The sequence below is a fragment of the Salmo trutta genome, chromosome 5 (assembly GCF_901001165.1).
Source record: "Salmo trutta chromosome 5, fSalTru1.1, whole genome shotgun sequence".
Classification (NCBI taxonomy): domain Eukaryota; kingdom Metazoa; phylum Chordata; class Actinopteri; order Salmoniformes; family Salmonidae; genus Salmo; species Salmo trutta.
Genome location: NC_042961.1, coordinates 7,947,379 through 7,953,378, shown reverse-complemented (window position 1 = coordinate 7,953,378; position 6,000 = coordinate 7,947,379).

Genomic DNA, 6,000 nt, shown 5'->3' with positions numbered 1-6,000 from the left:
ACAGACACATGCATGTATGTGCACTCACACAGCTGAGCCAGGAGATGTAAGTTTAGTAGATCATACAGCTATGAAGACTCTGGCTACTTCTGGACTAGGAGCACCTCAGGGTCCTAAAGCCTAAAGCTGTACAATAGCACTGCACTGGCTGACCCTCTCAACCTTGCCTCACACTGCACCTAATCACCTAACCACACGCTCAACATCGTCGGTCTACTAATCACCTGTCCTGGCAACCCCCATTACACACACACGTCAACCCCCATTACACACACCTGTCAACCCCCATTACTCACACCTGTCAACCCCCATTACGCACACCTGTCAACCCCCATTACGCATACCTGTCAACCCCCATTATGCACACCTGTCAACCCCCATTATGCACACCTGTCAACCCCCATTACGCACACCTGTCAACCCCCATTACGCATACCTGTCAACCGCCATTACTCACACCTGTCAACCCCCATTACACACACCTGTCAACCCCCATTACACACACCTGTCAACCCCCATTATGCACACCTGTCAACCCCCATTATGCACACCTGTCAACCCCATTATGCACACCTGTCAACCCCCATTACGCACACCTGTCAACCCCCATTACACACACCTGTCAACCCCCATTACGCACACCTGTCAACCCCCATTACGCACACCTGTCAACCCCCATTACACACACCTGTCAACCCCCATTACACACACGTCAACCCCCATTACGCACACCTGTCAACCACCATTACGCACACCTGTCAACCCCCATTATGCACACCTGTCAACCCCCATTATGCACACCTGTCAACCCCCATTACGCATACCTGTCAACCCCCATTACTCACACCTGTCAACCCCCATTACACACACCTGTCAACCCCCATTACTCACACCTGTCAACCCCAATTATTCACACCTGTCAACACCCATTACACACACCTGTCAACCCCCATTACTCACACCTGTCAACCCCCATTACACACACCTGGACTCCATCACTACCCTGATTACTCCCCCTTTATCTAGCACATTCTTGCATCACTCTTCAGGCAGTATTGGTTCAGTTTTCATGTCCAGAAGCTTCTCTTGTTTTGTAACTGTCGATGTTCATTATTATTAAACTCACAATCTGCACCTGCTTCCTGACTCCCTGCATCTACGTTACAATCACATTGATGTCTGGAAGAATTACTGTATGAAGAAATTAAGGAACTTTACGTCAAGCAATGTACAGGTAACTGCCAAAAATAATGGAAACACTTGAGTAAATGAGGGATACAAAGTGTATTGAAAGCAGGTGCTTCCACACTGGTGTGGTTCCTGAGTTAATTAAGCAATTAACATCCCATCATGCTTAGGGTCATGTATAAAAATGCTGGGCAGGCCCTTATTTTGGCTACCATGGCAATGCTAACATCCACAGGGAACGAGTGGTCCCTGAATGGTTTGATGAGCATGAAAACGATATAAACCATAATGTATGCCATGACCATCTCAGTCACCAGATCTTAACGCAATTAAACACTTATTGGAGATTCTGGAGCTGTGCCTGAGACAGTGTTCACCACCATCAACAAAACACAGAATTATGGAATTTCCCGTGGAAGAATGGTGTTGCATCCCACCCAATAGAGTTCCAGACACTTGTAGAATCTATGCCAAGGTCCATTGAAGCTATTTTGGCGGCTTGTGGTGTCCCAATGCCCTATTAAGACACTTTATGTTGGTTTTTCCTCTATTTTGGCAGTTACCTGTACATGGAAATGCTCTGGGAAATGTTATAGTTGTGTGTGGTGTAACTTCAGTTGGGCTATCATACGGCCACGGTTCTTTCTCTCTCTCTCTCTCTCTCTCTCACTCTCTCACTCTCTCACTCTCTCACATACACAAAACCAGTGCGAGACAAGGTTAGGTTCTCACACAAACACCTATGTTTCACATGCAGAATGCAGCGTGCAACACGGTTCACACACAACAGACCTCCCTCCGGAGAGTGAAGCAAACTCTGACCTCGGGTGCTGAACTTCCGCCTCCTCTCCTCCAACACTCAGAGGGGTTAGGGTGGGTGGGGGGGGTGGGGGGGGGGGGTCCAGTTTGCTCTGAGGCATGAGCCTGAGGTGGCGGAGCGGCAGAGGTGACACTGCCGGGGAAGAGGGAGAGATTAAAGATCCACTCTCTCTCACTTCCCGGAGGGTCAACAGATTCTGCAGTTCTGGCAGATAGAAAGCAGAGCCAGAGATGTCAAGGGATTGGCAAACTGTCTTCAATTATGGTTTCAAACATTCCATGACAATATAATTTTATTTGGGATTCATTCTAAAATGTTTCTGTCTTGGAACTTCTGCTGGAAATTCCAGTTTTTATGAATGTACTTAAAGACTATAACTATACTTATCTAAAGATGAGTGAACAATCATTCAGTTTTACACATAACAATAATTTAACATTTCTCTGTCAACTTTCCTTTTAAAATAAACCCTTTATACACTGCATACTGCCTATCTCTTACAGCCGTTGTTTTAATCTCAATCGGAAAAAGAATAATAGACAGATAAGAGAAAAAGGACAATTTCTCTCAAGTGATGATACAAGGCATGGAAAATAGGACAATTACATTTAATGCCTCCTGGAATCTCTAACTAATAGGATTGTAGGCTTAGTCAATCTGGACACACAACACCCAGAGGGGCCAGAGTCACTATGGATGAGAGAGAGAGAGCAAAGCCAAATAAAAGAGAAGAGAGGCCAGGAGACAAGAGAGAGAGACCCTCGCAGGATTCCATGAGAAGAATGGTTTAATAACTACTATTGCTATTATATTGTTCTGTTTCTGATCTGCTATTGTTGAGTTGAAGGTACAACAAACAGTAAACCTACCTTGCAGTAAAAAGCTTGGTGTGGGGTATCAGCAGGATAGAGATGTACACCCCTGTCTCAGCACAGCAGGGTGGCCAGTCAGTCCCTTTACTGTGAGATCTGTGGGGAGAAAGGGAAGAGAATGGGAAGAGAATGGGAAGAGAAGAGGCATGGATCAGATCCGCTCACTGCTCAGAGCAGGAAACATCGAGCATGGGAACACACCAGGAGTCCGTCATCAGTCGAATGGTGCTAATAGACAGACAATGAAGGAGAAGGAGAACAGAGAGGACAAGCATACCCATAACATGATGCTGCCACCACAATTTTACAACCTTGCATTCACTCCACATTACTGGCCAGCATGACAAGTGAAAAGAAGGAAGCCTATTTTAAAAATACATTTAAAATAATCAATTACATTTGCAAGAAGGCCCTTAAGTAATACTGCAAGACAACATGGCAAATAAATTAACTTTTTGATTAAAATAAAAACATCAGGTTTGGGTCACATCCAGTGAAACCCTCTGTATTTTCAAGTATTGTGGTGGCAGCATCATGTTATGGGTATGCTTGTCACTGTCAGGGACTGGGGAATTTGTCAGGAGCAAAATAAATACTAAAGGAGCAAAGCCCAGGTAAAAAGTAAGAGGGAAACCTGCCTCAGTCTAACCCTGGGATAGAGTTTTATTTTCAATGGGACAATTACACCCATTTGAATGCTAAAGACACACCAGAATGGTATTCCAAGAGGCGTTGAGGGTTTCTGAGGGGTCCAGCTTCAGTCCTGACTTAAATTTGCTTGAAAATCAGAGACATGGTTTGCATAGTCGATTATGGCAGCCCCTAGCACCTCTCTGATTCAGAGGGGTTGGGTTAAATGTAAAAGACACATTTCAGTTGAATACATTCAGTTGTACAACTGACTAGGTATCCCCCTTTCCTTTCCTTTTCTTTCATGATGCTGTCCATCAATGATTCCCAACCAAATTTACTGATCTTGAGCAATTTTGTCAAAAACAATGGATATAATGTTGTCCTAAGAGTTGTGCGGAGTTGGAAGAATCTTATTCAAAATTATTTGCAGCTGCAATTGCTGTAATTGCTGCCCAAAGGTACTTCCACCAAGTCTGGGGTGTGAAGATATACACAATCAAGATATCTTTGTTTTTCCATTTTTTATGAATTTGAATCTTAAAAAATGTCTAGACTTTTCCTTTCACTTTGAAAATGTGGAGCAGTTCACTTTGAAAGTGTAATTTATTCCCTAAGAATAAATCGTTGTAAAAAGACTCCAACATTGTCACGACTTCTACTGAAGTTGATGCCCCTCCTTGTTCGGGTGGTGTTCGGCGGTCGACGTCACCGGCCTTCTAGCCACCATTGAGTTTTTCATTTTCCATTGGTTTTGTCTGGTCTCTTTACACACCTGTTTCATATCCCAGTAATTATATGTTGTGTATTTAACCCTCTGCTTCGCCTCATTTCTCTGTCGGTGATTGTTTGTTTGTTATGTACGTGTTGTTTCTGTATCGGTGTGCGACGGGTTATTGTTTTACCCGGATTCTTTTTCTACGTTGGTTTTGGAAATAAATATTCCATTTTTAAACCACTCTGTTTTCTCCTGCACCTGACTTCCCTGCCACCTACATATGACAGAATCACCGACCAATTTTTTTAAGTCAGCAGGAGAAGAGATCCCGGACAGGGAGGTGGAGGAGCGCATCCAGAAGAATGCAGAGAGACTATTACATCTATGCGCTGCTATGGATCGCGCTGTTCAGCTGATGGACCGCTTAGAGAGACGGGAGATTCAGCCAGCGCCTCCACCAGCCCAACCGGGGTCGATCCAAAACGCCCCTTGTCAACCTGAACCGGGTGGTATCCGTCTAGCCATGCCTCGGGGTTACGACGGAAGTACTGCCAACTGCCGGGGTTTCCTGCTCCAATTAGAACTTTCTCTGGCCATGGTCCACCCAGTCCCATCAGACCGAGAGAAGATTTTCGCCCTCGTCTCGTGCCTCACCGGGAGAGCCCTGGAATGGGCCAGCGCTATGGTTGAAGGAGGAGATACGGCGTTGGACCGATATGAGAAGTTCATCCGCCGTTTCCGGGCAGTCTTCGACCACCCACCCGAGGGCAGAGCGGCGGGTGAGCGCCTCTACCATCTGAGGCAGGAGACGAGGAGCGCCCAGGATTTCGCATTGGAGTTCAGGACCCTGGCAGCCGGTGCAGGATGGAATCACGGGCCCTGATAGATCATTATCGCTGCAGTCTGCGGGAGGACGTCCGTCGGGAGCTGGCCTGTAGAGACACCACCCTAACCTTCGACCAGCTGGTGGATCTGTCCATCCAGTTGGACAACGGGCTGGCTGCTCGTGGACGTCCAGATCAGGGTCTGGTGGTTTCATCCTCCTGCACCCCCTCTCCTATAACCATGGAGCCAGGAGAGAGGGTGCACAGGGAGACCGGAGGGAGTTCCCGCTCGCGTACCGTCAGTGACCGCAGAGGACACACTGCTGGTCGGTGCCGGGTAGGTTCTTCTGGGAATCGAGGTAACAGGCAGGGCGCTCTGGCGCCACCCCAGGTGAGTAGGCACCATTCTCATCCAGAGCCCTCTGTTGCTCATATATTTGTGTCTGTCACTTTTCCTGATTTTTCCCCTCATTCCCAGCATAAGGCACTAGTAGATTCAGGCGCGGCTGGGAACTTTATTGATCAAACGTTGGCTAATAGTTTAGGGATCCCTATTGTACCGGTGAAAGTACCTTTTCCCATTCACACCTTAGATAGTCAACCATTAGGGTCAGGGTTGATTAGGGAGGCCACGGCTCCATTGACTATGATGACGCAGGGGGGTCACAAGGAGAAAATTTGTATTTTCCTTATCGACACTCCTGCGTATCCGGTGGTGCTGGGTCTTCCCTGGTTAACTAGTCATAACCCCACTTTTTCTTGGCCACAGAGGGCTCTTACGGGGTGGTCGCGAGAGTGCTCAGGTAGGTGTGTAGGGGTTTCCGTTGGTGCTACTATGGTGGAAAGTCCAGACCAGGTCTCCACCGTGCACATTCCCCCTGAATATGCCGATTTGGCTCTCGCCTTCTGTAAAAAGAAGGCGACTCAATTACCACCTCATCGACAGGG